Consider the following 23,146-nt stretch of genomic DNA (forward strand, 5'->3'; position numbering starts at 1 on the left):
ATCACAGCTTCAAGTTTAAAACTATGAAGAAAAAAAACAAGTTCAAATCACGCCCCATTAAAAACAGAACAAGAAAAAAGTCCCATCAAGCTATATTAATGTGATCTATGAGCAGCTTAATGGGAGAATCAAAACATCAGAAATTACCTTTAAGCCCCCACAACATAGAAATAAGATGCAATTAAAACACCTTAATTACCCAAAATAATATCAGTCTAAACGTCGGCTCGTGGAGGCAAGAAATAAGCGTCACACAGCCCCAGATCTCAGACACTGGAGACGCTACAGGGCTCGGAAAACGGCTACAAAACAAAAAGTTTGTTGTACTTTTTTGAGAAATTTCCGATTTTTTTTCCTTTTGCCAACTATAAAAGCACCTGTACATGTTTGGTATCTGTGAACTCGTAGTGACCTGGAGAATCATTGCGGAAGGACAGTTTTATCATATCGTGAACACAGTAAATAAAAAAAAACATTGTGGATTTTTTTTTTGCACTTTCACAACATTTGGAATTTTTTCCCCATTTTCCAGTACAAAATCAATGGTGTCATTCAAAAGTACAACTCGTCCGACAAAAAACACAAACACGCTCTCGTGTGGCTAGTTGGATGGAAAAATAGAAAATGTTATGGCTCCTGGAAGAAAAGGAAAGCAGCCATGAAGAGGCTATACAGAGGCAGTCACTGTGGTGCTGGGAGCTGGAGACACACTGGGACTGGAGGATTACAGCAGGGGCCCCGTGTGGATAGCGGCCCTGTGCACTTGCCCAGTTCGCCCCCTCCAGTCCTGCGCACACACTGAGCCGCTGAATGGTAACGTATCAGTTCCGCCTTTTCTACTACGTCACATCCATCCTATTTTCCCGCCTTCCCTCTCCGGCCAATCATAACACAGCATACTCTGGGCTCGGCTCCAGTAGCCAATAGGCTCTGTCGGTTTTAGAACCTGCAAAACCGCACCCGTCTTATCAGCGCAGGAGGCATGGCCGGCAGGGGGCGCTGCGCGCTGGGGATCGCTGTGACACGCAGACGTAAACAGAGGAAGGAGGGCGGGAGCGCGGTTTCCGGTGACAGCCACGGAGGCGGGGCCGGGAGGCGGCCATGCGCACTGCCCCGTACAATCCCTCCTGAGGGGAGAGGCGCTGACATATTACTTCGCCTGAGAGGGAGGGGAGAGGCGGCTGCGATAAACATCGTACGGAGGCGCCTGAGCTTCTCCAGGGACACGGAGCTCATCCTCAGGGGACACTCGGTGAGTGGCGGTGCGATGACGGGATGAATGGAGGCTGCTGTGTGAAGGCCGGCAGAGCGGCGGCACCGGGCTGTGCAGGCCACAGAGATGCTCGGGGGTCTGTGCTGCTGCTCGCACAGGCTGGGTGGTCGTATATAGCAGGGAGTAGTATGGGGGGAGCTGGCATGGAAGCTCTGTATAGAGAAGCTGCGGTGTACGAGGCCAGGCTGGCATGTACCGCCGAGCTATAGAGGGGCTGCAGGCTGGCATGTACCACCGAGCTATAGAGGGGCTGCAGGCTGGCATGTACCGCCGAGCTATAGAGGGGCTGCAGGCTGGCATGTACCGCCGAGCTATAGAGGGGCTGCAGGCTGGCATGTACCGCCGAGCTATAGAGGGGCTGCAGGCTGGCATGTACCGCCGAGCTATAGAGGGGCTGCAGGCTGGCATGTACCGCCGAGCTATAGAGGGGCTGCAGGCTGGCATGTACCGCCGAGCTATAGAGGGGCTGCAGGCTGGCATGTACCGCCGAGCTATAGAGGGGCTGCAGGCTGGCATGTACCGCCGAGCTATAGAGGGGCTGCAGGCTGGCATGTACCGCCGAGCTATAGAGGGGCTGCAGGCTGGCATGTACCACCGAGCTATAGAGGGGCTGCAGGCTGGCATGTACCGCCGAGCTATAGAGGGGCTGCAGGCTGGCATGTACCGCCGAGCTATAGAGGGGCTGCAGGCTGGCATGTACCGCCGAGCTATAGAGGGGCTGCAGGCTGGCATGTACCGCCGAGCTATAGAGGGGCTGCAGGCTGGCATGTACCACCGAGCTATAGAGGGGCTGCAGGCTGGCATGTACCGCCGAGCTATAGAGGGGCTGCAGGCTGGCATGTACCGCCGAGCTATAGAGGGGCTGCAGGCTGGCATGTACCGCCGAGCTATAGAGGGGCTGCAGGCTGGCATGTACCGCCGAGCTATAGAGGGGCTGCAGGCTGGCATGTACCGCCGAGCTATAGAGGGGCTGCAGGCTGGCATGTACCGCCGAGCTATAGAGGGGCTGCAGGCTGGCATGTACCGCCGAGCTATAGAGGGGCTGCAGGTTGGCATGTACCGCCGAGCTATAGAGGGGCTGCAGGCTGGCATGTACCGCCGAGCTATAGAGGGGCTGCAGGCTGGCATGTACCGCCGAGCTATAGAGGGGCTGCAGGCTGGCATGTACCGCCGAGCTATAGAGGGGCTGCAGGCTGGCATGTACCGCCGAGCTATAGAGGGGCTGCAGGCTGGCATGTACCGCCGAGCTATAGAGGGGCTGCAGGCTGGCATGTACCGCCGAGCTATAGAGGGGCTGCAGGCTGGCATGTACCGCCGAGCTATAGAGGGGCTGCAGGCTGGCATGTACCGCCGAGCTATAGAGGGGCTGCAGGCTGGCATGTACCGCCGAGCTATAGAGGGGCTGCAGGCTGGCATGTACCGCCGAGCTATAGAGGGGCTGCAGGCTGGCATGTACCGCCGAGCTATAGAGGGGCTGCAGGCTGGCATGTACCGCCGAGCCGGAGAGGGGCTGCAGGCTGGCATGTACCGCCGAGCCGGAGAGGGGCTGCAGGCTGGCATGTACCGCCGAGCTATAGAGGGGCTGCAGGCTGGCATGTACCGCCGAGCTATAGAGGGGCTGCAGGCTGGCATGTACCGCCGAGCTATAGAGGGGCTGCAGGCTGGCATGTACCGCCGAGCTATAGAGGGGCTGCAGGCTGGCATGTACCGCCGAGCTATAGAGGGGCTGCAGGCTGGCATGTACCGCCGAGCTATAGAGGGGCTGCAGGCTGGCATGTACCGCCGAGCTATAGAGGGGCTGCAGGCTGGCATGTACCGCCGAGCCGGAGAGAGGCTGCAGGCTGGCATGTACCGCCGAGCCGGAGAGGGGCTGCAGGCTGGCATGTACCGCCGAGCTATAGAGGGGCTGCAGGCTGGCATGTACCGCCGAGCTATAGAGGGGCTGCAGGCTGGCATGTACCGCCGAGCTATAGAGGGGCTGCAGGCTGGCATGTACCGCCGAGCTATAGAGGGGCTGCAGGCTGGCATGTACCGCCGAGCTATAGAGGGGCTGCAGGCTGGCATGTACCGCCGAGCTATAGAGGGGCTGCAGGCTGGCATGTACCGCCGAGCTATAGAGGGGCTGCAGGCTGGCATGTACCGCCGAGCTATAGAGGGGCTGCAGGCTGGCATGTACCGCCGAGCTATAGAGGGGCTGCAGGCTGGCATGTACCGCCGAGCCGGAGAGGGGCTGCAGGCTGGCATGTACCGCCGAGCTATAGAGGGGCTGCAGGCTGGCATGTACCGCCGAGCTATAGAGGGGCTGCAGGCTGGCATGTACCGCCGAGCCGGAGAGGGGCTGCAGGCTGGCATGTACCGCCGAGCCGGAGAGGGGCTGCAAGCTGGCATGTACCGCCGAGCCATAGAGGGGCTGCAGGCTGGCATGTACCGCCGAGCCGGAGAGAGGCTGCAGGCTGGCATGTACCGCCGAGCCATAGAGGGGCTGCAGGCTGGCATGTACCGCCGAGCCATAGAGGGGCTGCAGGCTGGCATGTACCGCCGAGCTATAGAGGGGCTGCAGGCTGGCATGTACCGCCGAGCTATAGAGGGGCTGCAGGCTGGCATGTACCGCCGAGCTATAGAGGGGCTGCAGGCTGGCATGTACCGCCGAGCCGGAGAGGGGCTGCAGGCTGGCATGTACCGCCGAGCTATAGAGGGGCTGCAGGCTGGCATGTACCGCCGAGCTATAGAGGGGCTGCAGGCTGGCATGTACCGCCGAGCTATAGAGGGGCTGCAGGCTGGCATGTACCGCCGAGCTATAGAGGGGCTGCAGGCTGGCATGTACCGCCGAGCTATAGAGGGGCTGCAGGCTGGCATGTACCGCCGAGCTATAGAGGGGCTGCAGGCTGGCATGTACCGCCGAGCCGGAGAGGGGCTGCAGGCTGGCATGTACCGCCGAGCTATAGAGGGGCTGCAGGCTGGCATGTACCGCCGAGCTATAGAGGGGCTGCAGGCTGGCATGTACCGCCGAGCTATAGAGGGGCTGCAGGCTGGCATGTACCGCCGAGCTATAGAGGGGCTGCAGGGTGGCATGTACCACCGAGCCGGAGAGGGGCTGGCATGGTGAGATAGGCCAAGGGAGTGTCCTGGGACATGGACATAAGGAGACATGTTGGGGCCACACTGAGATGGGCACGGAGAGTTGTGTAGAACTTGCCCTGGTTGATGGGGCTTGGTGAGCAAGAAAATTGCAGCGTAGCAATGAGGCAGTCCCAGGTGAGGGAGGGATGGTGGCTTGCAAGGGCTGGGCAATGATATTGACATTGGAAGGCATGCGCAGGCTGCTCTACAAGGTGGGCACGGGTGGTCATGCAGAAGATGACTTAGACTAATGCATGGTAGCAGCCAAAAGCTGCGCATTAATGTGGAGCATGGGTTTACCCAAGAGATGAACACAAAGTGGCCGATGTGAATATGATGTGCTGTGCAAGGGCTGCATCAGAAGATAAGGCACATGGTGGTATGCAGTAATGGCACTGTGAGTTTGGCAAGGTGAAATGTGGCATGTAGTGGCTGAGCATAGGGTGGTATGCAGCCGCTGACCTACAAGAGAAGCAGTGTGGCATGCGAAAGCTGCCCAGTGAGACAAGGTGGCATTCAGGGCTTGCTGAGCAAGTATAGTTCCAGGTGCCATACAGACGCAGACCTGGGAGATAAATGCAGGGTGGCATACAGAGGCTTCATTAGTAGATGTAAGCATTGTGGCATCTACAAACGGCATAGAGATGAACATAAAATAGCAAGCAGTGTACGCCTGGGCAAATAAACAGGAGGTGGAAATTCAAAAGTGACTTGGAAGATGAGCGCCGGGTGACATGCACAGCCTGCTGTCGTACGCGGGGGCATCTATCTATAACACTGAGTGGGAATGGGTGCACGGCATGAAGCTTTGCCAGGAGGTGATCTGTGTGGTGCGGGATCTTTGAGTGTAGTAGCTGCAGAAAGCTTGTGTCATGTCCTGTGGGAATTACTGCCTCAATGTGGGAGGAGTGTCCCCTCTTATGCAAACATTGAGGTGCAATGAACCAGAGGCCTGGCTTGGGTTTGTCCTTCTTCTGACTGGTTGTAAGGAACTTTTGCACCATTGTCCATATTTTTCATGTTATCTAAAATATTTGGTCAGTTAAAAGGAATCTGTTGCCAGGTTTTTGCCTCTTAGGGTATGTGCACACGTAGAAATAGTCCACTGCGGATTTTTCCGCAGCGGATTTGATAAATCCGCAGGCCAAAAACACTTCGGTTTTCCTGCGGATTTATCGCAGATTTACCGCAAATTCCATTGCGGTTTTCTATTATGGAGCAGGTGTAAAACCGCTGTCGATTCCGCGCAAAGAATTGACATGCTGAAGAATGTAAACTGCTGCGTGTCCGTGCGTTATTTTCCGCAGCATGTGCACTGCGGATTGCATTTCCCATAGGTTTACTTTGTACTGTAAATGCATGGGAAACTGCTGCAGATCCGCAGCAAAATCCACAGCGTGTGCACATAGCCTCAATCTGAGGGCAGTACGATGTAGCCACAGCAACCCTGATTCCAGAAATGTATCACTTACTGGGTTGCTTTGTGTAGTTTTGATTCTCTCCAGCTAAGAGTGATTTTATCCCTATAAAGGTACCGTTACACTAAACGACTAAAGTCATTGTGTGGTTGCTGGGGAGCTGTCACACAGACAGCTCTCTCCAGCGACCAACGATCAGGGGAAAGACTTCGGCATCGTTGAAACTGTCTTCAATGATGCCGAAGTCCCCGGGTAACCGCGCTTAGTAACCCGATATTTACCCTGGTTACCATTGTAAAAGTAAAAAAAAAAACAAAAAAAAAAACACTACATACTCACATTCCGATGTCTGTCACGTCCCCCGCCGTCAGCTTCCCGCACTGACTGTGTCAGCGCCGGCCGTAAAGCAGAGCACAGCGGTGATGTCACCGCTGTGCTTTACGGCCGGCGCTGACAGTCAGTGCAGGGAAGCTGACGGCGGGGGACGTGACAGACATCGGAATGTGAGTATGTAGTGTTTTTTTTTTTTGTTTGTTTTTTTTACTTTTACAATGGTAACCAGGGTAAATATCGGGTTACTAAGCGCGGCCCTGCGCTTAGTAACCCGATGTTTACCCTGGTTACAAGTGAACACATCATTGGATTGGCGTCACACACGCCGATCTAACGATGACAGCGGGTGATCAGCGACCAAAAAAAGGTCCTGATCATTCCCCAACGACCAATGATCTCCCAGCAGGGGCCTGATCGTTGGTCGCTGTCACACATAACGAGATCGTTAGCGGGATTGTTGCAACGTCACAAAAAGCGTGACATTGCAACTATATCGTTAACGAAATCGTTATGTGTGAAGGTACCCTTAGACCTGCTGCCATGTAGTCCTCCATATTTATGAGCTCTGTATAACCCTTGCCCCCAAAATGTACCAGGTGCAGATTTCAGTTCCTGTCGCAAGTACAATAAAGGCTACTTTCACACGTCAGGTTTTCGCTGTCAGGCTCAATCCAGCTAATTTAAAAAAAAAAAACGGATCCGGCGAATGTTGCCACCGGATCAGTTTTTTCCCCATAGACTTGTATTGGTGCCGGATGATCTTGCGTTTCGTCCTGTTTTTGCTGGCAAATCTGCCGTTTCTGGAAAATATGTCCATAGCAACGTTTTTTGTCTCCTATTATCTGGATATGCTAGTCGGAGCCTTCGCATCAGTTTTTCACAATCTGCGCCGGATCCATTTTTTCCAACATTCGCCGGATTGTGCCTGATGCAAAAAACCTGATGTGTAAAAGTAGCTTTTGATTCACCAAATGTAACTTCATTTTACACAGCACACTACAGCTAAAAAGATTGTCGCCCCTCCACTTCACTAAATTATTTACACAGGTATTTAGGGGACTTGGCCCCTATAAAATCATACCTGCAGTAAAGCTTTAACAGGAGGGAAAAAAGGAGGAAACACCTCTACTATTCTAGAGAAAAGTAAAGCTTTGTGGTTTAGTTGGCATAAATAAATCTTACGCAAATGAAGGGCGTTTCAGTGCACCCTATGGGCAAGTGTGCAATTACATCCCCTCAATTTGCATACTGTGCTGTGATTATCTGACAGGGCTCCAACTAGCTCTGTCAGCTGGAGCCGTGTTCACAAAGTATCCCCGCTTGCTCCTGTCTGCCGCCTCCGCTGGACTGCAGACAGGAGCTAGCGATGAGAGCCGACAATCGCTGTGAGCTCGGCTGCAGTGTTCGCACAGAGCCACTTATTGAGTTCCGGTAGCCCATGCAAGGTCAAGATATGAAAGTGCTGAGTATGGAAATTTAGAGGGTTTAACAGTGCGCCACGCCAAGGATGCACCGAAGCTCCCTCGTGTGCATACAAAAAATATATTTATGTATAATATTGAAGGACATGCCTCCTTTTTTTTTGCTATCTACATTTTGGAATCTAATAGCCTATGGATCTGGAGGATTCCACTTGTGGATTGGTGCTTTTTTCCTTATGTTCAGCATTTGGGGTTGTTCACAATTGGTCCCCATGTGCTAGCTGAAATTAGCTGAAATAAAATATCTTTTTTCTTTTATCCAGCTGAGCTGCACTCTGTTGGGACTGTAATATAGCAGCAATATCTGAATATGTATCTGGTTTTCCCAGAAGCGGAAATTAATGTTTGGGATCACTACCAGTGGGGTATTTTTTGTACTGGAGGGCTGATGCTCTGATTGACGGCATGCACAGTTGCAGCAGGAGTGAAGCGACAGAGGCCACGGCGGCTGTGACTTGGCACATTTGGGCAGCCGACCTCCGCCTTACCTTCCAGTTGGGCATGTTTGGAGTGATTCATGCAGTGCTGCTGGTTTGTAGGTGTTGTAACTCGTCTAGATGACCTGTAAGCCTCAGTTAATAGCATGCCAACATATCCTGAAGCCACATTAAATGGTCTGAGGCTGTAAATGTGGCAGCAGGTTGTTTTTTTTAACAGGTTTGTAGGCTGTAGAAATGTGCTTCATGTTCTATACATAACAAATTCTGTTGTGATGCGATTGATCTCGGGTGATGTGAGAGGGCGGCATACTTGGTGAATAAATGATCGGATTGTGTGGGAGGAGATGAGCAGAGTATTCTGTGAGCGCTCACAGCTGGGGAGATGGTTTATATCCCTGCAGATCGGTCTGTCAGAAATCTATGGCCGCTTCTGGTACTACTCTCCACTGCATATGGGTGAAAGCTGCAATTAATTTTAGCAATATTTGTATAATTGTGAATCTTCCCTTCCCTGAAAGCCAGGCACCTAGACAGCTTCTACTGGTATATGGCTACGTTCACATTTGCGTTGTGCGCCGCTGCGTCGGCGACGCAATGCACAACGCAAATAAAAACGCACCAAAACGTACGCAAAAATGCTGCGTTTTGCGACGCATGCATCCTTTTTTGCCGAAATATGGACGCAAGAAAAATGCAACTTGTTGCGTTTTCTGCGCCCGACGCTTGCGGCAAAAAAAACGCATGCGTCGCACAACGCATGTCCATGCGTCCCCCATGTTAAACATAGGGGCGCATGACGCATGCGTCGCCGCTGCGTCGCCCAACGCAAAACGCTAATGTGAACGTAGCCTTAGTGATGAGCGCGAGTGCTCATTAGTTTGCCTAGGATGCTTGGTTATGCCCAGAGTATCACGGGTATTCGAGTGACGGGTTCGTGTCACCCACAGCCGCATGTTTCGTGGCTGTTAGCCACAGAACATGTGGGGATTGCCCGTGTTTGTCAGCCTCAAAACATGCGTGGATTTCCTAACAGCCGTGAAACATGCTGCAGGGATTCGTACATGTCACTCAAGCACCCACGATACTCGGTGCATACCTGAGGCAAACTCGAGTAATGAGCACTTTCACTCCTCGTTAATTGGCATATTACTTGCTTTAGGGCTCGCTCCCACTTGCGATTAAATTGAATGAATGCAATCCGATTAAAAATCGTATTGCCTTTCTACCAATTTAATCCTATACTTATGTTCTCAATGTTGTTTTTTTTTTTTTCTTTCCTGATCAGATCGTGATCGGTCAGGAACTATTGCATGCCAAATTTCAATTGCACGCACCCATATAGGTCTCACCCGAGTGCAGTGCAATTCCCGCCGGCAGCAAAGGAGATGGAGAAATTACTTTTTCCGTCTCCTTCGCAGCTGCGCGATCCTCTTGTGCAAGAGAGGATTCCAGCACAGACCCTCAGCTCACGCTCGCAGGAGAACAGGAGCCAAAGGTCATTAGCCTGTTGCATTGGATATGATACGCTAATTTGACCCCCGCCTTTATAAGGAATATTCACTGATTCTCCTCTGCTTATAGGGAACCAGTCACCAGTTTTGGCCGATAGAAGTTACGGCCATCACCTTTCAGGGCTTATATACACCACCTAGATGGTGGCCCGATTCTAACGCATCGGGTATTCTAGAATATGCATGCCCACGTAGTATATTGCCCAGCCCACGTAGTATATTGCCCAGCCACGTATGTCACAGGTTAAAAAATAAACCTATACTCCCCTTCCGAGGGCCCCTTGTAGTTCGGACACATGACCGTGACGTCATGGGAGGTCCTTCTCCCATACCGTCCTTGGCGCCGGAACTTGCCGCTTGCATGGAGCGGTTACCGGAGCATAACGAGGAGCGGGAAAGGTGGCGGAAGGTGAGTATATAATGATTTTTTATTTTTTTTAAATTATTTTTAACATTAGATGTTTTTACTATTGACGCTGCATAGGCAGCATCAATAGTAAAAACTTGGTCACACAGGGTTAATAGCGGCGATAACGGAGTGAGTTGCCCGCGGCATATTGCGGTCCGTTACTGCTGGCATTAACCCTGTGTGAGCGGTGACTGTGGGGAGTATGGAGGTGGCGCCGGGCGGTGACTGCAGGGGAGTAGGGAGGGACTAATTGGACTGTGGCTGTCGCTGATTGGTCGCGGCAGCTGGCGAGACCAATCAGCGACTTGGATTCCATGACAGTTCGAGGCCGCGACCAATGAATATCTGTGACAGACAGAAGGACAGACAGACGGACGGAAGTGACCCTTAGACAATTATATAGTAGATTCTATAATGCTATATATCTGCCTCCTCTGCACAGCACTTTCACAGGCGCAATTCTCTGCCCTGTTGAGGGCAGAGCAAAGTACTGCAGTGCGCAGGCATTGGGGCTCTTTGACCTTTCCCGGCTCCGGTGCACTGCAGTACTTTGCTCTGCCCTTAACAGTGCAAGCAGGAGGACGTCATTGCATGAAGATGGGATGCGTCAGACCAAGAAGATCGACACACCTTCGGACTGGGCCGCCCTGCAGGTGAGTATAAGTGATTTTTCTTCTCTTACAGGTCAGGTTGGAGGCAGATAGTCCTGAAAGGTGATGGCCGTAACTTATGTCGGCCAAAACTTGTGACATGTTCCCTTTAGGCTATGTGCACACGTTGCGGATTGTATGCATTTGCTGCATTTTTTTTGCCGTGAAAACGCATACACAACCCATTCAATTCTGCAATGCTGTGCTAATGCGGTGGAATTGCGTTGCAGAAAAATACGCAGCATGCTCATTCTTTTTGCGGAATCGTGGCGATTCTGCACGCATAGGATATTCACTGATCCGCTTGCTTTCCTCATGGGGCTATGCCCACCATGCGCAAGGCGTGCCGATGGTATCCAGGGTGGAGGAGAGGAGAGTCTCCTCCAGGCCCTTAAAAAAAGAATTAAAATAAAAAAGTTATTTACTTATCTTCTGGCGGCCCCTGGATCCAGCCCAGGCCTTAGCGATGCTCCTGTTCCCAGTGATGCCTTGCAACAATGACCTGTGATGACGTAGCGGTCTCGCGTGATGGGGTCATTGTCGCAAGGCATCACTGGATCTTTTTACTATTGATGAAGCATAGACAGCATCAATAGTAAAAAGTTGGTCACACTTGTCAAACACTATGCTAGACAAATGTGACCAACCTGTCAATCATTTTTCCAAGTGATGCTACAGATCGCTTGGAAAACGCTAGCATTCTGCAAGCTAATTACGCTTGCAAAACGCTAGTGTTTAGCGGGAATACGCATGCCAATTCCGCATGCGTATCTCCCGCTGCAGGAAGTTGTGGAATTGCCGCGGAAATGTCCACGGCAATTCCGCAACGTGTGCACATAGCCTTAAGGCTAAGTTCACACAGTGCGTTTTTGCTGTGTTTTTTTTTTTAATGCTAATTTTCAGCTGCTCTGTACAGAACCAGCAAAGCCTATGACATTTCAGAAATCTCATGCGCACACATTGTTTTTTTTTTTTTTTTTTGTCATCAGTATATTGTGTTTGCATGATTTTACATAAAGCATGTCACTTCTTTCAGTGTTTTTCACCCATTGAATTGGTGGTGAAAAAATGTAGGTATCATTTTTTTGTGCCATCCTCATTCTTTGGAATAGGACTTTTTTTTTTTTTTTCAATACTAAACTTTATCAGCGTGCACAAGAGACATCTAGCATGCCAAAACGATGCAAAGAAAATGCTAGGAAAACCTGCTTTTTTTTTTTTTTCTGCAGCTTCTTTCCTGCCAAGAGATTAGGTTTTGTTGCAGAAAAAAAAAAAAGCTGAAAAAACATCTAGTGTGAACTTACCCTTACAGGCACTTGCTTGTCTCTGTATCCTCGCCTGCAGCGATGACATTGACGTGGTCATATGACCGCTGCAGGCAATCATTGGCCACACTGGTGATTTTGGTGGTAATTTGCTGTGAAGATCATGTGTCCACATCCAAATGTACTTTAGGCCAGTCTCACACGTCCAGATAATTCCGGTACCGGAATTATCCGTGTCCGTGTGCTTATGTTGAACATCAGTGTGGCACACGTACGGCAGCCGTGTGCCGACTGAGGACCACACGGACCGTGCAGGAGACAAAGCTAGAGTTAAGCGATGTCCCCTGCGTGCGGTGCTGAAGCCGGTATTCATCCCTTCTTCCCAGCAGCGTTTGCTGGCATGAAAATACTTACCCAGCTCCCTTGGCGCTTACATCCTTTCAGCGTCGCTGCTTGTCCTGTATGAGCGGTCACGTGGTGCCGCTTATTACAGTAATGAATATGCGGCGGCTCCACCCCTATGGGAGGTGGAGCCGCATATTCATCACTGTAATGTGCGGCACCACGTGACCGCTCATACAGGACAAGCAGTGACGCTGAAAGGATGTAAGCGCCAAGGGAGCTGGGTAAGTATTTTCATGCCAGCGGGGGGACGCACAGGGGGTGGGAGGGGGCAGATTACCGGCAACTTTATTTTAAAAACAAATAAATAATAAAAAAAAAAAGATTATTCATTCCTTCTTTCCAGCAAACGCTGCTGGAGAGAAATGAATGGGGCTTCAGCACCACACGCGGGGTGGACAGCGCTTACAGTAGCGCTGTCTCCTGCACGGAACACGGACTGCACATGGACAACATCCGTCTGCGGTACGTGTTTTACACGGACCCATTGACTTTAATGGGTCCGTGTGATCCGTGCGCTCCCACGAGCACTGACATGTCTCCGTGTTTTCCAAACGGACACACGGTCCGTGAAAACACGCTGACCTGTGCAGAGACAGATTGATTTTAATGTGTCTACGTGAGTCAGTGTCTCCGGTACATGAGGAAACTGTCACCTCACGTACCGGAGCCACTGACGTGTGAAACCGGCCTTATGGAGTGTGAAGCTTTAATTATGGCAGCAGCTTGTTCAGGATTGTGGGCTGTAGAAAAGTGGCCGATTGTATACGTGAATGCTGAAGTGACGTTGATCTGCGTCTGGTTTTGAGAGGGAGGCATGCTTGGTGAGTAAGTGTTCAGGTAGTGTGGGAGGAGATGAATACAGGATAGTGGGACTAGCTGGGATATGCACGCTGAGTGGTAGGGCATCTTTAGGGGGAGTATTTCTCCATCCATTTTATACCATTGTAAGCTTTTCTGTAAAAAAAATTTTTAGAGTTGGAAAATTTCTTTAGAAAGGCCATATACCTAAAGCCAAATGCGCACCATGTTTTGCAAACGTCTAAGTGCGGAATGTGATTTCCGGTGTGACTGTGGGTCTTCTGCCCGAACTCTGTAGTCTTGTTGACATGTATAAGGCCGTTAAGAGTTTGGCTGTGTGCACATGTTTTTTTTTTTTTCAGCGTTTTTGCTGCAGATTTCATCCATACTAATGCAAAATCTGCATCAAAAAAATGCAAGAAAAAATTTCTGCAAAAATGTGTTTTTCCTGCCAGAGATGCAGAAATTTCTGTACCAAATACTTAACATGTGCACATACCCTTAGGCTGTGTGCACACGTTCAGGATGTTTCGTGGTTTTTCGCTATAAAAACTGCATACATTAAGCATCCTATTACACAGGTCTGCAAAAAAAATGTTTTAAGAGCTGTTTTGATTATTCCACGTAATCTTCGTTTTTAAGTGCGCTGAATCTCCGTTTTGTCATAGGACATCACGTTTTCTGACAATTTAACCCCTATCTGACCTCAGACGGGATAGTACGTCCGAGGTCAGATCCCCTGCTTTGATGCAGGGCTCCGTGGTGAGCCCGCACCAAAGCCGGGACATGTCAGCTGTTTTGAACAGCTGACATGTGCCCGTAATAGGCGCGGGCAGAATCGCGATCTGCCCGCACCTATTAACTAGTCAAACGCAGACAGCGGCATTTAACTAGGAAATGACGTCATCGCCGACCCCCGTCACATGATCGGGGGTCGGCGATGCATCTCCATTGTAACTATAGAGGTCCTTGAGACCTCTATGGTTACTGATCGCCGGTGGCTGTGAGCGCCACCCTGTGGTCGGCGCTCACAGCACACCTGCATTTCTGCTACATAGCAGCGATCAGCAGATCGCTGCTATGTAGCAGAGGCGATCGAGTTGTGCCTGCTTCTAGCCTCCCATGGAGGCTATTGAAGCATGGCAAAAGTGAAAAAAAAAAGTTGAAAAAAATGTCAGAAAAATAAAAAAAAATAAAAGTTTAAATCACCCCCCTTTCGCCCCAATCAAAATAAATCCATAAAAAAAATATCAAATCTACACATATTTGGTATCGCTGCACTCAGAATCGCCCGATCTATCAATTTAAAAAAAAGCATTATCCTGATCGCTAAACAGCGTAGCGGGAAAAAAATTCGAAATGCCAGAATTACGTTTTTTTGGTCGCCGCGACATTGCATTAAAATGCAATAACAGGCGATCAAAAGAACGTATCTGCACCAAAATGCTATCATTAAAAACGTCATCTCGGCCCTCAACCGACCCCAGATCACGAAAAATGGAGACGCTACGAGTATCAGAAAATGGCGCAATTTTTTTTTAATTTTTTTTTAGCAAAGTTTGGAATTTTTTTTCACCACTTAGATAAAAAATAGCCTTGTGATGTTAGGTGTCTATGAACTCGTAATGACCTGGAGAATCATAATCGCAAGTCAGTTTTAGCATTTAGTGAACCTAGCAAAAAAGCCAAACAAAAAACCAGTGTGGGACTGCACTTTTTTTTGCAATTTCACCGCACTTGGAATTTTTTTCCCGTTTTCTAGTACACGACATGCTAAAACCAATGATGTCGTTCAAAAGTACAACTCGTCCCGCAAAAAATAAGCCCTCACATGGCCAAATTGACAGAAAAATAAAAAAGTTATGGCTCTGGGAAGGAGGGGAGTGAAAAACGAACACGGAAAAACGAAAAACCCCAAGGTCATGAAGGGGTTAAGTAACGATGTTAACCCCTTCATGACCCAGCCTATTTTGACCTTAATGACCTGGCCGTTTTTTGCAATTCTGACCTGTGTCCCTTCATGAGGTAATAACTCTGGAACGCTTCAACGGATCCTAGCGGTTCTGAGATTGTTTTTTCGTGACATATTGGGCTTCATGTTAGTGGTAAATTTAGGTCAATAAATTCTGCGTTTATTTGTGATAAAAACGGAAATTTGGCGAAAATTTTGCAATTTTCACATTTTGAATTTTTATTCTGTTAAACCAGAGTTATGTGACACAAAATAGTTAATAAATAACATTTCCCACATGTCTACTTTACATCAACACAATTTTGGAAACAAAAATTTTTTTTTTGCTAGGAAGTTATAAGGGTTAAAATTTGACCAGCGATTTCTCATTTTTACAACAAAATTTACAAAACCATTTTTTTAGGGACCACCTCACATTTGAAGTCAGTTTGAGGGGTCTATATGGCTGAAAATACCCAAAAGTGACACCATTCTAAAAACTGCACCCCTCAAGGTGCACAAAACCACATTCAAGAAGTTTATTAACCCTTCAGGTGCTTCACAGCAGCAGAAGCAACATGAAAGGAAAAACTTTAGTCACAAAAATGATCTTTTAGCAACATTTTTTTTATTTTCCCAATGGTAAAAAGAGAAACTGAACCACAAAAGTTGTTGTCCAATTTGTCCTGAGTACGCTGATAACCTCATATGTGGGGGTAAACCACTGTTTGGGCGCACGGCAGGGCTTGGAAGGGAAGGAGTGCCATTTGCCTTTTTGAATGAAAAATTGGCTCCACTCTTTAGCGGACAACATGTCGCGTTTGGAGAGCCCCGTGTGCCTAAAAATTGGAGCTCCCCCACAAGTGACCCCATTTTGGAAACTAGACCCCACAAGGAATTTATCTAGATGCATAGTGAGCACTTTAAACCCCCAGGTGCTTCACAGAAGTTTATAACGCAGAGCCATGAAAATAAAAAATAACTTTTCTTTCCTCAAAAATTATTTTTTAGCCTGGAATTTCCTATTTTGCCAAGGGTAATAGGAGAAATTGGATCCCAAATGTTGTTGTCCAGTTTGTCCTGAGTAGGGCTCTTTTCCATTTGCGAGAAACACGTCTGTCTCGCATGTGAAAACCAAGCTCTGGCACCGGCACTCCAGAGCGGAGCGTGGGGCCGCATAGCAACACATGGAGCTGCACGCTCCGCTCCCAAGTGCCGGCGCCAGAGCTTGGTTTTCACATGCGAGACACGGACGTGTTTCTCGCAAATGGAAAAGAGCCCGTACGCTGATACCCCATATGTGGGGGTAAACCACTGTTTGGGCGCACGGCAGGGCTCGGAAGGGAAGGCACGCCATTTGGCTTTCTAAATGGAAAATTAGCTCCAATCATTAGCGGACACCATGTCACGTTTGGAGAGCCCCTGTGTGCCTAAACATTGCAGATCCCCCACAAATGACCCCATTTTGGAAACTAGACCCCCAAAGGAACTAATCTAGATGTGTGGTGAGCACTTTGAACCCCCAAGTGCTTCACAGAAGTTTATAACGCAGAGCCATGAAAATAGAAAAAAAAATTTATTTTCTCAAAAATGATTTTTTAGCCCGCAATTTTTTTTCCCCAAGGGTAACAGGAGAAAATTGACCCCAAAAGTTGTTGTCCAGTTTCTCCTGAGTATGCTGATACCCCATGTGTGGAGGTAAACCACTGTTTGGGCACACGTCGGGGCTCAGAAGGGAAGTAGTGACTTTTGAAATGCAGAATTTGATGGAATGGTCTGCGGGCGTCACGTTGCGTTTACAGAGCCCCTGGTGTTCCTAAACAGTAGAAACCCCCCACAAGTGACCCCATTTTAGAAACTAGACCCCCCAAGGAACTTATCTAGATATGTGGTGAGCACTTTGAACCCCCAAGTGCTTCACAGACGTTTACAACGCAGAGCCGTGAAAATAAAAAATCGTTTTTCTTTCCTCAAAAATGATGTTTTAGCAAGCATTTTTTTATTTTCACAAGGGTAACTGGAGAAATTGAACCCCAATAATTGTTGCACAGTTTGTCCTGAGTATGCTGGTACCCCATATGTGGGGGTAAACCACTGTTTGGGCACACGTCGGGGCTCGGAAGGGAGGGAGCACCATTTGACTTTTTGAATACAAGATTGGCTGGAATCAATGGTGGCGCCATGTTGCGTTTGGAGACCCCTGATGTGCCTAAACAGTGGAAACCCCTCAATTCTACCTCCAACACTAACCCCAACACACCCCTAACCCTAATCCCAACTGTAGCCATAACCCTAATCACAACCCTAACCACAACCGTAATTCCAACCCTAACCCTAAGGCTGTGTGTCCACGTTGCGGATTCGTGTGAGATTTTTCAGCACCATTTTTGAAAAATCCGCGGGTAAAAGGCACTGCGTTTTACCTGTGGATTTACCGCGGATTTCCAGTGTTTTTTGTGCGGATTTCACCTGCGGATTCCTGTTGAGGAACAGGTGTAAAACGCTGCGGAATCCGCACAAAGAATTGACATGTTGCGGAAAATACAACGCAGCGTTTCCGCGCGGTATTTTTCGCACCATGGGCACAGCGGATTTGGTTTTCCATAAGTTTACTTGGTACTGTAAACCTGATGGAACACTGCTGCAAATCCGCAGCGGCCAATCCGCTGCGGATCCGCAGCCAAATCCGCACAGTGTGCAGTGTGCACATAGCCTAATTCTAAAGATATGTGCACATACTGCGGAAAACGCTGCGGATCCGCAGCAGTTTCCCATGAGTTTACAGTTCAATGTAAACCTATGGGAAACAAAAATCGCTGTACACATGCTGCAGAAAAACTGCACGGAAACGCAGCGGTTTACATTCCGCAGCATGTCACTTCTTTCTGCGGATTCCGCAGCGGTTTTACAACTGCAGTTGTAAAACCGCGATAAATCCGCAGCGGTTTAGCACTGCGGATTTATTAAAAAAAAAAAATTATTTATTTTATTATTGTCCCTACCTATGGGGTGACAAAGGGGGGGTCATTTAGTATTTTTTTTATTCTGATCACTGTGATAGGTTTTATCACAGTGATCAAAATGCACTTGAAATGAATCTGCCGGCCGGCAGATTCGGCGGGCGCACTACGCATGCGCCCGCTATTTTGGAAGATGGCGGCGCCCATGGAGAAGACGGACGGACCCCGGGAGGCTCGGTAAGTATGATGGGGGGGCGGGGGAGAACGAGGGGGTGGATCGGAGCACAGGGGGAGGGGTGGATCGGAGCGCAGGGGGGGTGGATTGGAGCACGGGGGGAGCGGACAGGTGGACGGAGGGGAGCGGAGCTGTGTACAGGACTGATCGGAGGACTGGGGGGGGGAGATCGGGGGTGGGTGCAGACCAGTGTTTCCACCCATGGCCGATGATATTGCAGCATCGGCCATGGCTGGATTGTAATATTTCACCAGTTTTAATAGGTGAAATATTACAAATCGCTCTGATTGGCAGTTTCACTTTCAACAGCCAATCAGAGCGATCGTAGCCACGGGCCCTGGGCTGTACTACCACTCCCCCTGGCCCTGCAGATCCGGTGAAATGGGAGTTAACCCTTTCACCCGATCTGCAGGGACACGATCTTTCCATGACGCCACATAGGCGTCATGGGTCGGATTGGCACCGACTTTCATGACGCCTACGTGGCGTCATGGGTCAGGAAGGGGTTAAATAAGACAATACCTCAAAATAAATGAAAATGGACTCATGAAATAATTTTTTTTTTATTAAAAATGTTTCATGAAAATCATTTTTTAACGGCAATGAGCTCACTAACACACACTAAATCGATTCTTCTTCCCTGTGAGGCTTCTCTTGGTACATTTAGGCTATGTGCACACGTTCAGGATTTCTCGCAGAAAATTCCTGAGACAAATCGGACATTTTCTGCAAGAAAACCGCATGCGGTTTTGCCGCGTTTTTTGCCGCTGTTTTTTCCGGACACTTCCCAATGCATTTTGTGGTGGGAAATTCTCCAAAAAAACGCAAAATTAATGAACATGCTGCGGTTTTTACCGCAATGCATTTTTTTTCGCGGAAAAAACGCATCATGTGCACAAAACATGCGGAATTCATTCTAAATGATGGGATGCTTATTGTATGCATTTTTTTTGCGGTTTTATAGCGTTTTTATCGGGAAAAACCGCGAAAAAACCACAACGTGTGCACACATCCTTACGCTTGTGAGTAGCATCTGGAATGTCTCTCGGAAACGTCCAACAGTATTCTGCCATCAGTGTAATGCTCCATCTTCCCTGGTATCTTCTTTCCATCTCATTAATGTCCTGGTGGAATCATTCACCTTGCTCTTCACTGACAGCTCCCAAATTTTTAGGAAAGTTGTCAAGGTGGGAATGGAGGAAATGCACTTTCAAACTCATTAGGCGACCTAAAGCTTGAAATGCTCTCAGCATTTGTCCGACAGTTTTTTTGTAGTCAGGGTCTTTGTTATTGCCTAAAAATTTCTCTACGACCTCTTTAAATGCAAACCAATATAACAGAAACTGTCAGGCGAATGAATACACTTCCGCTGAGCCATAATGCTAATTTTGGGAAACACTGTTGAATATGACGAGCTGACACGAATTGAGATGAAAAAGTGTGAACAGGCGAGAACCAAGATAAAACAATTGAATCCAGCCCGGGCATGTCAGAGCCTGCTCCTTCAGCTTGCAACATGTTGATGCTGGTTTCATTAGCTCACTCTGAAAGTTCTTTTCTTTGAAAGTTATATTTTTTTGGCATTGTATATCTTCAATGCATTTATGTGAATTAATAGTAATTTTGACTTTCAAAACCCTAAAAAAAACCCATAAAAAAATACCAAAAATTGAGAAAAATATACTAAATTTGAAGAGAATTTTGCATTTTGTGGCAAATCCTGACATCCAGGATTTTTTTCAATATCTTTTTTTCGTTTTCAGCACACCAAAATACATGGAAACTAGATGAAAATAATCAAACAGCTTTTTAGTCGCAGACCTGTATTATTAGAATGCAATCCGCGATTTTTGTGCACATGTTGCGTTTTTTTCCGCGGCGGAATCTCATTCTGGAAAAAAACGCAACATGTTCATTCTTTGTGCAGAATTGCGGGATTCCGCACTCATAGGAATGCATTGATCCACTTACTTCCCGCATGGGGCTATGCCCACCAATGCGGGAAGTAAGCGGATCATGTGCTGTTGGTACCCAGGGTGGAGGAGACTCTCTCCTCCAGATCCTGGGAACAATATTATTGTTAAAAAGCAAAAAGAATTAATAAATCGTGATATTCTCACCTTGTGGCGTTCCTCGCAGTCTTCCCACTCCTCGGGATGCTTTGCGGCAATGACCTGTGATGACGTATCGGTCTCGTGAGACCGCTTCGTCATCTGAGGTCATTGCCGCTAGGCATTATTGGGAACGGGAGCATCACGAGGAGCGGGAAGACTGCCAGGGACGCCGGAAGGTGAAACTATAATGATTTTATTTATTTTTTTAATTATTTTTAACAGATCTTTTTACTATTGATGCTGCATAGGCATCATCAATAGTAAAAAGTTGGTCACACTTGTCAAACAGTATGTTTGACAAGTGTGACCAACCTGTCAATCAGTTTTCCAAGCGATGCTACAGATCGCTTGGAAAATGCTAGCATTCTGCGAGCTAATTATGCTTGCAAAATGCTAGTGTTTAGCGGGAATTACGCATGCTTTTTACCCGCGGCACAGTTGCGGAATTTCTGCGGCAATTCCGGACGTGTGCACATAGCCTTAGTAATATATATTGAGTATAAAATCTTTGATGGGAGTGCTTCATTAACCCCTTCATGACCCAGCCTATTTTGACCTTAAAGACCTTGCCGTTTTTTGCAATTCTGACCAGTGTCCCTTTATGAGGTAATAACTCAGGAACGCTTCAACGGATCCTAGCGGTTCTGAGATTGTTTTTTCGTGACATATTGGGCTTCATGTTAGTGGTAAATTTAGGTCAATAAATTATGCGTTTATTTGTGATAAAAATGGAAATTTGGCGAAAATTTTGAAAATTTCGCAATTTTCACATTTTGAATTTTTATTCTGTTAAACCAGAGAGTTATGTGACACAAAATAGGTAATAAATAACATTTCCCACATGTATACTTTACATCAGCATAATTTTGGAAACAAAATTTTTTTTTGCTAGGAAGTTATAAGGGTTAAAATTTGACCAGCGATTTCTCATTTTTACAACGAAATTTACAAAACCATTTTTTTAGGGACCACCTCACATTTGAAGTCAGTTTGAGGGGTCTATATGGCTGAAAATACCCAAAAGTGACACCATTCTAAAAACTGCACCTCTCAAGGTACTCAAAACCACATTCAAGAAGTTTATTAACCCTTCAGGTGCTTCACAGCAGCAGAAGCAACATGGAAGGAAAAAATGAACATTTAACTTTTTAGTCAAAAAAATTGTTGCTAAAAGATAATTTTTGTATTTTCCCAATGGTAAAAGCAGAAACTGAACCACGAAAGTTGTTGTCCAATTTGTCCTGAGTACGCTGATACCTCATATGTGGGGGTAAACCACTGTTTGGGCGCACGGCAGGGCTTGGAAGGGAAGGAGCGCCATTTGACTTTTTGAATAAAAAATTGGCTCCACTCTTTAGCGGACACCATGTCACGTTTGGAGAGCCCCCGTGTGCCTAAAAATTGGAGCTTCCCCACAAGTGACCCCATTTTGGAAACTAGACGCCCCAAGGAACTTATCTAGATGCATAGTGAGCACTTTGAACTCCCAGGTGCTTCACAAATTGATCCGTAAAAATGAAAAAGTACTTTTTTTTTCACAAAAAAATTCTTTTAGCCTCAATTTTTTCATTTTCATATGGGCAATAGGATAAAATGGATCATAAAATTTGTTGGGCAATTTCTCCCGAGTACGCCGATACCTCATATGTGGGGGTAAACCACTGTTTGGGCACACGGCAGGGCTCGGAAGGGAAGGCGTGCCATTTGACTTTTTGAATGGAAAATTTGCCCCAATTGTTAGCGGACACCATGTCGCGTTTGGAGAGCCCCTGTGTGCCTAAACATTGGAGATCCCCCCACAAGTGACCCCATTTTGGAAACTAGACCCCCCCCCAAGGAACTTATCTAGATGCCTAGTGAGCACTTTAAACCCCCCAGGTGCTTCACAGACAATTATAACGCAGAGCCATGAAAATAAAAAAAATTTCTTTCCTCAAAAATGATTTTTTTAGCCTGGAATTTCCTATTTTGCCAAGGGTAATAGGAGAAATTGGACCCCAAATGTTGTTGTCCAGTTTGTCCTGAGTACGCTGATACCCCATATGTGGGGGTAAACCACTGTTTGGGCACATGCCGGGGCTCGGAAGTGAAGTAGTGACGTTTTGAAATGCAGACTTTGATGGAATGCTCTGTGGGCATCACGTTGTGTTTGCAGAGCCCCTGATGTGGCTTAACAGTAGAAACCCCCCACAAGTGACCCCATTTTGGAAACTAGACCCCGAAAGGAACTTATCTAGATGTGTGGTGAGCACTTTGAACCCCCAAGTGCTTCACAGAAGTTTATAATGCAGAACTGTGAAAATAATAAATACGTTTTCTTTCCTCAAAAATAATTATTTAGCCCAGAATTTTTTATTTTCCCACGGGTTACAGGAGAAATTTGACCCCAAAAGTTGTTGTCCAATTTCTCCTGAGTACGCTGATACCCCATGTGTGGAGGTAAACCACTGTTTGGGCACACGTCGGGGCTCAGAAGGGAAGTAGTGACTTTTGAAATGCAGAATTTGATGGAATGGTCTGCGGGCGTCACGTTGCGTTTACAGAGCCCCTGGTGTTCCTAAACAGTAGAAACCCCCCACAAGTGACCCCATTTTAGAAACTAGACCCCCCCAAGGAACTTATCTAGATATGTGGTGAGCACTTTGAACCCCCAAGTGCTTCACAGACGTTTACAACGCAGAGCCGTGAAAATAAAAAATCATTTTTCTTTCCTCAAAAATGATGTTTTAGCAAGCATTTTTTTATTTTCACAAGGGTAACAGGATAAATTGGACCCCAGTAAT

General features: G+C 47.8%; 1 protein-coding gene across 9 annotated transcripts in view; it reads left to right on the forward strand.

Annotated features, from left to right (window-relative positions):
- Nucleotides 1-1,069: 1,069 nt before the first annotated feature.
- The window catches only part of ADD1 (adducin 1), a 115,209-nt gene continuing 93,132 nt past the window's right edge, over nucleotides 1,070-23,146 (forward strand). For 3 of the 9 annotated variants that reach the window (XM_069744730.1, XM_069744739.1, XM_069744733.1), the window contains exon 1: nucleotides 1,092-1,252. The gene's annotated coding sequence lies outside the window, so the exon portion shown is untranslated. Of the gene's footprint in view, nucleotides 1,253-23,146 lie in introns of all 9 variants that reach the window. The other 6 variants (XM_069744735.1, XM_069744731.1, XM_069744737.1 and 3 more) reach the window with 4 other exon arrangements.

Source organism: Ranitomeya imitator, chromosome 1 (genome assembly GCF_032444005.1).
Source record: "Ranitomeya imitator isolate aRanImi1 chromosome 1, aRanImi1.pri, whole genome shotgun sequence".
Lineage (NCBI taxonomy): Eukaryota > Metazoa > Chordata > Amphibia > Anura > Dendrobatidae > Ranitomeya > Ranitomeya imitator.